We start from the raw sequence: 12,978 nt of genomic DNA, 5'->3' as shown, positions 1-12,978 counted from the left end.
CTGTCATCTCACAGTGTACTGCCATGGCAGATTTAATAATAACAGTGGGATTTCAAAGTATTTTCTATGACAATAATCGGCCAAATTCTTCTAAGAAAGGTCGCTTACTTGCAGAAACTGGTCATATATTAAATTTACAAGAAAAACATTTCGCTGGAATTTGCTAGAGTGTAATAACTGCAAATGTAATAAGACAGACATCAGTTAGCCTGAAACCTTATCACGTCACCGTAGAGGTAACGTAGTTATTTATGTTTTACTATTTATGATTGATGTTAATTTATACATTAAACGATGCTGACTTAAAAAGACGACCTCATGTTATCGTAGGTTAATGCTGCTAGAGAAGCGACTAATAGTTCCTGCGAATGTCCTGCTGGATCGTCAGGAAATTGTAAACACATTTCCGCTGTTGTTTATGCAGTTAACTCCGAACGCATCACTTCGCGAACTGATCAGCCCTGCGAATGGTCTCGACCCCATATCTCAAATGCGGGGAAAGAGAAATATAGCAAGGGGAAGAGATTAGAAGAACTATTTCCTAAAAAAAAGCAGAGGCTTGAAGTTGAAGCAATTGAAATTCCTGCACAGAAAACTCCATGCATACTGACAAAAATTTTAAATGAAGAGAAAAAATCAGAATCACTTAAAGTTGTCAATGAACTGCTGGGACATTTAATAACAGATATCACAGCTATTGTTGAGAATAATACATGTAAAAGGCTAATCACAACATTATTAATGAAACAAGAAACTAGACCTATAATAATTAATGAATGTAGTAGCAACATTTCTGCATTAGAAAATGATTTTTACGATAATCATGTACTAATTGATAAGACCAGAGCAACTGAAATTTGTGTAAAAACGTTGCATCAATCAAAATCAGACTTATGGTTTACAGAAAGAAAAATAAGGATTTCTGCGAGTAGGGCACATTCAATTAAAACTAGAAAAAAAGATCAAGAGAAGCTGGTAAATACCCTCATGAACCCAAAATTGCTTCATGGTAGGGGTCTTAGGAATGTAACTTTTGGAAGTAAATTAGAAAAAACTGCACTTGACAAATACACAAATTCATATGACAGAACAGTTGCTGGTTGTGGTCTTATCATTCACTTAACCCAACCTTGGTTGTGTGCTAGTCCTAATGGGATAGTAATGATGAATGGTAAGCCAGAAAGAGTATTAGAAATTAAGTGTCCTATTTCATGTAAAGAAAAACCCATTGTAGGTGAGAATGGGGACATTAATGTACCCTATATTATAAAAAATTCACAAGGAAATTTGGAACTGAAACAAAGTCATACATATTTCACTCAGTGTCATCTGCTGATGTACTGTTGTGGCGTTGATTTCTGTGATTTTTTCATTTATACAGAGAATCATATTTCCATTCTTATAGAAATTCAGAGAAATGATATGTTCCTGAAGGGCTGTATCGAAAAGTTGCAACAGTTTTACTTCACACGCTATTTAAAGGAACTGGCATACCGTTCTAATAATGATCTTCAGAAATCAATGGAGGCTGTACATTAGTCATAACACAACACATGTGCACAATGTCATCAATACAATGTAATAGTTCACTTGGACATTTTTGAAGTATATTATACACTTTCACTCTTTGAATGCAGCGTTCAACGTGGATCCGCACACTAGCAATATTATAAGTATCATCAACTTGATCAGGTGTTAAGTGACCTTCATTCATAAAGGATGCCATTACCAAAATTGCATTGCTCTCCTCCAATACAGTTTTTATTCCGGGAAAACCTTTATCTGCCATAATTTGATCTCCTGGTTCTATCAGTTTCAAAATTCCACAGTCATTTGTGATAAAACTGTCACTGGCTCTACCTCCATAACATTTGGAAATAAATGTTACCATACCACAAGGCGCAATTCCAATAAGAACTTTTGCAGTATATGCAGACTTATAATTAGAGTACATACAAACGCTGACTGGTTTCAGGAGGTTGTTCTGTTTTAATTTCAGTGGAGTCAATAATAGCTCTACAGTTCGGACAATTATATTTAAACACAGTAGGCAATGTTGCATTAATAGTATCTTTGCTGGGCCAGAAAACAAAGTTTTTAGTTGCTTGTGCAAGTGTAGATAAAACAGATTGGAATATTCCAGAAATAGTACTACGGTGAACATTGAAAATTACAGCAAGGGCAGCAAATGGCAAGGCTAACTTCATTTTCATTAAGAATATTAAAAGTTTATTTTCTTTACTAATTTTACGCTGGGTACTGTCTGACAGTAAGTTCAAAAATAAATTAAAATTTTCTGTGTTAACACCAGCCAGGACATTTAATTGTGATTCATCAGAAATTGAACTATAACCAAAACATCCTCTTTTTTCATATGGTGAGTCAGACCCAGACAGTTTACTAGAACACTTAGTTTTGGCATATAATGCATGGAAGGCTGATATGCATGCTTGTGTGCTGACATTGTTTCCATCCACCACACAACTGAATTCAAAATTGCTTTCTTTGTCATAATTTCTATCTGTCTGAGATTGGGCATCAGTTTTGGTGGTCACTAGGATAGACCCACTATCTTCCAAAGGGTCTGATGTATCCGGTTGTGAAATTATTTCAGTTCTTTTCTTCAGTCTTTTAAATCTGTTGAGAGAGTCTGTTCCTGCTGACTTCCTTTTGTACGAGTAACATTCAGGAAAGATGCTTGGAACATATGCTGGACTAGTAGGATTTTGAGATTTACACCCTCCTATGAAATGTTCGCTACAGATTCTAGATGATTTGAAAGGTGTCCATAAAGTGCCGTCTGCCCTATAAAAATAATTCATGTAACTGTGACATATTAATGTAAACATATTTTTTAATGTTTGGCAAAACTATACAGGCAGATGATATTTAGAAAATCACTTCAAATAGATTTCATAAAATGTAGATTTGTTTTCTATTAAATGTTTTGTAATTTCTGTTGTAGTGCGTATAAATTATTTTTTGTTATATGTCTTTGTAATGTTATATCTTTAGGACTATTACAATATTGTAATGTACTTTTATTTATATTAGGCCTACTAGCAGTACCCGTGCGCTCCGCTGCACCCGTTAGAAATAAATATAAAGTAATTACATAATTAAAATAGGACATTTGATCCAGGGAACATTCGTGTTTGATAGAAGGATAAATCGTTAAATATCTTACTTCATTTAAATTGCATTCAAATAATTAAAATACGATCATTTTGGTCCAGAGACACTCATTTGGAGCAATGACAATTCCTTTAATATGTTTCTTAATTTTTATTACATGCAACCATAGTTTAATGAAGATTGACATCATTTAGATTTAATGTGTATATTTTATTTTACCATTGAATTATGGTAATAACTTAATTTTAACCCTTGTTTTCTACGTATTCAGTAAATGGCGCTTGGTCCACTATGGTTCTGAACCCTTCAAATAACTTATATTATATTATATTATATTATATTATATTATATTATATTATATTATATTATATTATATTATATTATATTATATTATATTATATTATATTATATTATATTATATTATATCAGAAGTTACTGTAATAACATTATAGCATTATGTCCATCTAGAGAAACTACACTTTCCAATGGTGAAATAACAATTAATTATATAAATCGGTTAATTTAGCTTCCGATAATACTTCATACAAACACAGAAACATTCTCTGTAGGCTATCTTTCATAGCTTTCGATTGTTGCTGTCCAAGGCTCCTTATAGACGAAGTCATTTGTTTTTAATTCATTACACGCCCATAGATGGCAGTTATTTTAATTTTAAAACTCATTTATCTCATTAAATATCAGTCCTATCAAACTTTTTCATGGAATAAAACGTATCGCAAATTATTTTTAAAGAAACTTTTGTTATGTAACACTTTTCACAAAAATCAATAATGAGCGAGATATTTCGATTTATTTAATTCAGGCCCCCTTAACCCCCCCTTTAACTAATGTATTTTGAATGCCATATAGCCTAAAATCTAAGTTACAACGAACTTAATTTATATTCCAATTTTCATCGAAATCCGCTCAGCCATTATCGCGTGAAAAGGTAACAAACATACAGACAGACAGACATACATACAAACAAAAATTTCAAAAAAGCGATTTTCGGTTTCAGGGTGGTTGATTATATATGTTAGGACCAATTATTTTTGGAAAATCGAAAATTAGCACAAAAATTTCGGCTACAGATTTATTATTAGTATAGATTTTTCTGTATTTGTAATTCCTTCTATATTCATAATATGATTCTGTAAATGTAAAATATGTATGTAATGATACTATGTTTCCGTATTTGTCCTATAGACCTATTTCTGTAATTATATAATACAGGCTATCATAAAGACTTTGCTGTAATCTATACTAATAATAAATCTGTAGCCGAAATTTTTCTGGTAATTTTCGGTTTTCCAAAAATAATTGGTCCTAAGATATATAATTAACCACCCTGAAACCGAAAATCGCTTTTTTGACATTTTTGTTTGTATGTCTGTCTGTCTGTCTGTCTGTATGTTTGTTACCTTTTCACGCGATAATGGCTGAACGGATTTCGATGAAAATTGGAATATAAATTAAGTTCGTTGTAACTTAGATTTTATTCTATATGGCATTCAAAATACATTATTTAAAAGGGGGGTTATAAGGGGACCTGAATTAAATAAATCGAAATATCTTGCGTATTATTGATTTTTGTGAAAAGTGTTACATAACAAAAGTTTCTTTAAAATCATTTGCGATAAGTTTTATTCTTTGAACAATTTTGATAGGACTGATATTTAATGAGATAAATGAGTTTTAAAATTAAAATAACTGCCATCTAAGGCCGTGTAACGAAATAAAAAACAAATGACTTGGTCTATAAGGGGCCTTGGACAACAACAATCGAAAGCTATGAAAGATAGCCTACAGAGAATGTTTCCGTGCTTGTATGAAGTAATATCGGAAGCTAAATTAACCGATTTGTGTAATTAATTATTATTTCACCATTGGAAAGTGTAGTTTCTTTAGATGGACATAATACTGTAATGTTATTACACTAACTTCTGATATAATAATGTAATGTAATATATAATATAATATAATATAATATAATATAATTTAAGTTATTTGAAGGGTTCAGAACCATAGTGGGCCAAGCGCCATTTACTAAATACGTAGAAAACAACAAGGGTTAAAATTAAGTTATTTTCATAATTCAATGGAAACATATAGCAAGTAAAATAAAGTATACACATTAAATCTAAATGATGTCAATGTTCATTAAACTATGGTTGCATGTAAAAACAATTAAGAAACATGTTAAAGGAATTGTCATTGCACCAAATGAGTGCTTTCTGGACCAAAATGATCGCATTTTAATTATTTAAATACAATTTAAATTAAGTGACATATTAAACGATTTATCGTTGTATCAAAGACGAATGTTCCCTGGATTAAACGTCCTATTTTAATTATGTAATTACTTTATATTTATTTCTAACAGGTGCAGCGGAGCGCACGGGTACGGCTAGTTACTGAATATAATGCGCACTACAACTGTGATGTGTTTAAAAATATGGCCTACAGCTGCTTATTTTGTAAATATAACATTAACATGATTATTTGCATGCAATAGTTACTGTTAGTTTATTGTAAAATCCTCGATTACGATAAGTTCTGTAAAAACTTAATTAGGTATTAATTAAAATACTTAAATCCCAAATACTTAATTTAAACTCACTCTTTCCGATTTACTGCTATTATCCACCGTCTTTTCAAATCCATTTCGTGGGGTCGTGATGGAAAACTATACAACTTCACATTTTGCTCTGTATTACAATACCTATTATTACAGCTAAAAACACAGCACATAATTTTGCTGGACCGCTTTGACATTTTTAAAATAGCAATCTAAAGGCAACACTTTATGAAAGATTAAATAAATGCGTATACAATTACTCCTACTCGAATCTTCCCGCAGTCTGCTGTCAACACAGCTCACACACAGCTGTTGAAGACAAGCCTACAAGTAGTTCTCCTAGTGTCCGCCTGTAGCAGCACATTGCTATACGCACGGATCCTATACAAAAGTTCCTGATGCAACAACATTTTCGAACCAGTGAACATCAGTCTAACAAATAACGAAATTTCAAGCAGAGACAAACAACATCGAATGTGAGGTCCGAGTTCAACATCGAACTGTGCCGTTGTCTCATCTCTGCTGATATTCCTCTCTACAAATCATTTTCATGGTAACAGGCAATAAAAATTGTGTTTTGTTTGAAGTTTACATAACAAAATAGTACAATGAAAAATAAGGTATGTCCACTATATTCTTTGTTTAGTTTGATTAAACTGTACTAATATTTAACGTAAATAGTCATTTTTTATCATTCTAAGTCCATATTGAATTCCATATTTTGATGAAAATAAGTACATATAAATTGATGAGTCGTGAAATGAACAAACTACACTTTGTGTGGAAAATTGGGTTTTTAATATTTGCGTTTATTTTATTTTTGAGAGAGGTAGAGAATGGGTCAGTTAAGTTAAAAATTGAATGTAAATATTAATTTTGTATTTTACTGTAGTTAGAGAAAAAAATTAATGCATTGTTGTTAGTTCTTTTCAAATCTATATGAAAATACCAGACAATAAATTGGCATTTCAGACTACTTTTTTGCCATTTGTGCAAACATAAAGTTAAATTGCAACCTCTGAAATAATAAGTGGACATATTGCTAAACAGATCAGATATCATTATGATTATTACAATCGTTACAGGAATAAATGAATATGTTATATTTAGTTCCTTTCAATTCTACATAAGTATCAGACAATAAATTAGCACATCAGATTATTTTATTGTTATTTATGCAAACATAGAATTACAGCACGTTTTGTAAGACCAAAATTCCTGTCTCAATCAAAGAACGAATGTCCTCTACCAGGAAAACAGCCTGAGACTAAAAGTGAAAATCCTTTTCTGTGGTATAAAGTGAAGGTTTATGAAAGTATTTCTATAAATTTCTAAGCGGTTTGAATCTTACCTTTACCAAGAAAAAAAAATAGATAAATTTTATGGATTGAACTTGAAACTTTTATTATATCTACCAAGAACGTCTTAACTGATCTTGTGCTTCTTCAAAATCCATTCCAAACTACTGTATTTCTAAATAATTCCAAACAAATGTTAAAAAGCTAACAAATTATACTTTGAAAGAGTGCAAAGGTTCACTCCATGCATATACATATACATTTATTTGCCACACAAATGCAGCCAGTGTCAAGTCAGGTGATGTAACTTTTGAAATTGAATGGAGCTAAGTGCAACAGTTAGTTCCTTTCTGCACCATCTCTAAAAAGAATTGGCTACTCTCCTACACAGTTGTTGTAGGTAGTACCTATCATTACCAATCGATGGGGTTATCTTTAAAATGTAAGAAATAATGTATAACTCACTTTACCAAAAAATGTCACTTAGTGTTTTTTAATTCTCACCAGTTCATATATATTTACATATTTCATGATGACTCATTTATTTTTAGAATTCAGTTAATAAAACCATTTGTTGAAAAACTTTCAATTACGATAGGTATGATTTGCTCCACAAACTTGAGAGCATTGACCATATAAAACACCAGGCCGATTAATTAAAAATCTAACTTGATACATTTTAGCCCATATAAATCGGTTCCCTGGCCATCACCGACGTCAGTTTCATGATCGTCATTATTTGTATTGTTATCATATTCATCACGGTCCCAATATTGTCTTCACTACCTTAATTACTTTGTAGTCAGTTTCATTGTCGTAACCATTTACGTTTTATTCGTTAATAATGTCTTCCATTCGTCGTCATTATTGTCCTAAAAGTCATTGCTCATAGGTATCGTTACAATAATGATAGCGATTAAGGTCAACGTCAATGTCATGGTTGTTATTATCATCCATGTTGTATATTTAAGTGGACACTGGTTCGTCTCATTGTCACTTTTACAGGGTTTATTGATTTCCTTCTTACATTCATGAGTAGTGGGATTTTTGGTCATGTTTGTACTTGAAGAAAGTAGCAAATCAATGTTAAAAGCTCCTTCGTGTAACATAATTACCTATCATTCTTAATCGACATAGCCGGAGACCTTCTGAACATACTCGTTTAATGTTGTCAGAGCTCTTGTCGTTATCACACGAAGGTCCTTCTGAGGGTACACAATGCATAGTCATTAATTCTACCTATGAAGAGCTCTCGTGCGAGTGTGTACACTGTGGGGGCAGAATTATTGTTTCCGCTGTTTACATAATCGTAATAATACCGCTGAGGGTCACTTCTGCTGCATCAATTTTTCTACTCTGCGTGTCGATAATAAATTGAATATTTTTCCGTCCGTGTCTTCAGTGTTCCGCACTTATCAATAAGAAATTTTTTTATCAAATTGTTAGACTCGAATATATTCACTGTAACTATATGATGATAATGATAACGACGATGCTAATCAGTATTATCATTGTCGTCGTCATCATCATCTATTTCGGAGAAAAAATAAATATAGGGTCTCACACGTAACAGAGTTGTTTCTATTTTCATTTTAGGCCTAGTTGTATAAAATTGTTCAGATATATTATATTACATTATATTATATTACATTATATTATATTATATTATATTATATTATATTATATTACATTACATTACATTATATTACATTATATTATATTACATTACATTACATTACATTACATTACATTACATTATATTATATTATATTATATTATATTATATTATATTATATTACACTTCTCAAGATGAAAATTGCATTACCAAGAAGGAATTGTTTGTTTCTTCTGAATTTTTGGACATTAATTGGTGATGAAGGTAAGTAAAAGATACCAGTTTACAAAGCAACCCCAGGTCATTGGCAGAATACAACCCCCCCCCCCAGTATGCAGCGAACAGTGCTGCGTAGTTGACTGTGAGTCAAGAGATGTGATCTATGTCAAACATGCCTAGGCAACAGAGTAGAGTGCAATATTAACAACTGTCCCAATTTGGGAGGGCTCGAATTCTTGGCCTGTGTGTGAGTTGGTTATCTCTTAGGAATGTCGCTGTACCCGCTGGTCGAAACGCATCTACAGTACAACGTCTATGGCAACAATGGTAAAATGAAGGGACCTAAGCTCGTAGACCTGGCACAGGACCACGCAGAATTACAACAGAGAGGGAGGATCGACGCATCATTCGGATGTCTCTGAGAGAACCCCGAGCAACGTCCGACGAAATTCGTGCAACTGTGACTACCCATATTACCAGACAAACAGCTGGTAACCGTTTGCGTGAAGCTGGCTTGCGATTACATGTTGCTGCAACTGGTGTGTGATTTAGTCGCCAACATCGATAAATAAGGCTGACCTGGTGTAAAGAAAAATTGCACTGGGAGGAAGAATGGCAGGATCATGGTTAGTGACGAATCTCGATTTTGTCTTGACAACAATAATTGTCTCACTCGTGTACGAAAACATACTGTGGAAAGAGGACGAGGAGACCTTATTACCGAGAGACACACAGGGCCTACGCCAGGCATTATGGCAGTAATGTCAAAGCAAGCGCAATTTTCTGGCCTTGACAACGTGCTCGAGCATTAAGCGCTAGATATGCTAGGAGGAATAAGCAGCCTGTTAGATTAAGAAAACAGTGGTGCACAAACTTCAAACGGAACGTGAAATTTTATGTCGTTATTTTTATATGGCTTCTTTCTGTTTGTTATTTTCTATATTGTCTGTAAAACAAAAGTACCAACACCTATTTCTTAGCCTAATATTACAGTTGTGTTTTAAACGTTAAAAACATAATAAAGAATAAAGAAGGAATATTCACACAAATTCCATAATAACTACAACTATACTGTACTAAGTGAATTAAACACATCATTCATAAAGAAAGTGTTATCCCAAAGAAAGACACTGAATATGACATGATAAGTTGAAATTGATATTGGTTGTATCTTTAGCCTTATAAAAGTAATCAAAACAATATTATAGTACAAAGCAAAGTTGTCTAGGCTTATGTTTTAACTGTAACTAATATTACATAATAAAATTCTTATCGCATTATGCTTTTAGGAGATATTGGTGCGCAACTTTCTGTTATCAGAATATTAAATTATCTCGAAATCTCCTGAAGCTATAGAGCTGACGTTTTACCAACACACAGGCACATATCTTTTGTTTGTGATGTAACAGTATTTGCTTTGTTAATTCAATTCCTTACAAACATTTTCCATGTGAATATTTTCAAAAATGTTAATACACTATCTTCAGTACTACGTACTCACGATATATTAGATTTACGAAAACATTGTTTCAGTACCTGTAAGGCTACTAAATAAACATATCTGAAAATTTCACTTTTTTGTAAAAAAAATGGGAAAATATTCCTTTTGAATAAAAAAGGAAACTTGTGAAAAATGAGCATTAAAATTAAAACTTACATTCTTATAATAAACTTATACTTCTCAGACAAATCTAAAAATTAACATGGATACAGTTTTATTAAGTTCTCTTCCCTTTATCCATTGAATCAGTGCTGGCCATCCCTGAATATAGCTCGACCAAGCGGCATATACTACCTCCTTCGTCTGTCTCTTTCCTTTCCGCTGTAAAGCGCTCAGGCTCTCCTGGGCTCTAAAAGCGCGCGCTTTCTCCTATGGGCATCAATTGACATCACTGCATTATGGTCTGGGGAGCTATTGGCTCTACTGTAAAATATCCACTGGTGATTATTCAAGGCAAACTGAATGCCCGGCAATATGTTAACAGGGTAATCAATCCAGTGACTGTTCCTCTCATGATGAACATTGAAAATATCATGTTTCACCACGACAATGCCCATTATCACACTGCAGTCATCACTGTGGACGCTCTCTAACACATCACAGCACTACCGTAGTCCCCCAGAGTCCACGCCTGTGGAGTAACGGTCAGCACGTCTGGCCGCGAAACCAGGTGGCCCGGGTTCGAATCCCGGTCGGGGCAAGTTACCTGGTTGAGGTTTTTTCCGGGGTTTTCCCTCAACCCAATACGAGCAAATGCTGGGTAACTTCGGTGCCGGACTCATTTCACCGGCATTATCACCTTCATTCCATTCAGACGCTAAATAACCTAGATGTTGATACAGCGTCGTAAAATAAGCCAATAAAATAAAAAAATAAATAAAAATAAAATAAATAGTCCCCCAGATCTCCGAACTTAAATCCGATTGAACATCTTTGGTTCATGATGAGAAGAAGAGTCTCCAATTATTATTGCCCAACAGATCCTCGCAGTTCAACAAGCATGGAATGACATTTCTCAGGAAGAAATCCAGAATCTCAATGGTTCAACGCCTCGAAGAATTAAAAAATGTATTGCAGCTCGTAGAGGTCACATCCTATATTGAATTTTGTAATAAAGTGAGCACAGATGAATCTGAATTTATCATTGCATCACTGTCAAACACTTTTCCTGTGTCTTCAGTTTCAGCTTCATCCTTCCATCCGTTCATTGTGTTGTAATTTCCATTTCGAGTAGTGTATATTATATTATATTATATTATATTATATTATATTATATTATATTTATATTATATTATACAGGGACTCATTTTATTTTTACCAACATTTTTAACATTAACCTGGCTATACTCGGAAACACTGTTACCCCCTTCCATTACAAGAGTTTGGTGTTACTAGTGCAATATGTAAACAAATCATTTTACTAGCTATAGGAAGAGAGAAAAGTAGTGTATCCATTTATATTACATGGAAATACGATATTACGATTTTCAGTTTGTTTATTACTTTTACGGTATTTTATGAAAATACAGTACAGTAGTAACAGTTTTTTTTCACAAACTCAACTCTTCAGGCGGTTGTATTCATTTTTTAATGGATACTTTACTCAGCATATTACCGTACTTTCTGTAACTCTAATCTTCACTTCTGCTCAGTCCACACAGATAAAGTTATTCAGTTTTGCTACACACCGTACCTGTGCGAAATAAGCAGGGCCAGGTGTTTATGGAGATCGCGAAAATCACGACATAATAGATATACAATAGATTTTTACTAATCTTTACGAATTAAGTGATTCTGATTAATAATATACGGATAAAACAATCGCGAGAAATCGCGGAATAGAGTTCTAATAGCGAAATATGAACACATTCGCGAATTATCATTATTGCGTCGTTTTATAGCGAATTTCATGTTCTGAATTCTTTTTTCGGACTTTTCTTTCATTTGAATTTATTATACATTCACGTAGACTACATTACGTGGTATTCCAGGTGTTCTGATTACATTAGTGAACTCAAAAGACGGAGAATTCAACATTTCACTAATAATGTGAAAGTGTTAATTTTAGGGCTGCAAGTTTTTTTCGTTTTTAATGAATGTGTGTTAAATACAGTCTGAATCCAACAAATATTGTGTATTGGCAATACCGGACCTTTACCAGAATCCAACGAACCTTTAATGTTAATTATTTGGAAAGTAATATTCATACTGAGTTAATACTCTAATTTCAAAATAATTGTATTTTTCAAAATTTCCATTAATATCCGCCAAGTGTACAAATCAATCTCTTCCGACACTAATATTTAAAAACACAAATTATAAAATTAATCTCCATAAATACCTGCCCTTGGAAATAAGTTTCAATAATATAGGTTCTTCCTTCTATGGAAAACGCAACCATTTTTCTGAAACACACTATACTCTGTACTGTTTACTTCAATGCTAGCAGACTTCGAATGCAACAGCGGTCGTAAGTTTGTGTGGCTGACGGGAGCAAGAACATTACTGCAAGGGGTGGGAGTCAAGTACATTCAGAAACGCAGGTACAATAAAAATGAAAGTAAAAATAAAGTGATGTCCCGGTATTATATTATATTATATTATTTACCAGAGCTTCCTCAAATTAGAGGCT

General features: G+C 33.1%; 1 protein-coding gene across 1 annotated transcript in view; it reads left to right on the top strand.

Moving 5' to 3' along the window:
- amon (prohormone processing protease amontillado) overlaps positions 1–12,978 on the top strand; it is a 637,284-nt gene that overhangs the window by 561,409 nt on the left and 62,897 nt on the right. The window lies entirely within an intron of this gene.

This window comes from Periplaneta americana, chromosome 17 (genome assembly GCF_040183065.1).
Source record: "Periplaneta americana isolate PAMFEO1 chromosome 17, P.americana_PAMFEO1_priV1, whole genome shotgun sequence".
NCBI classification, from domain to species: Eukaryota; Metazoa; Arthropoda; class Insecta; order Blattodea; family Blattidae; genus Periplaneta; species Periplaneta americana.
The sequence above is the reverse complement of the archived record's forward strand: the minus strand, read 5'-3'. Positions and strand labels throughout refer to the sequence as shown.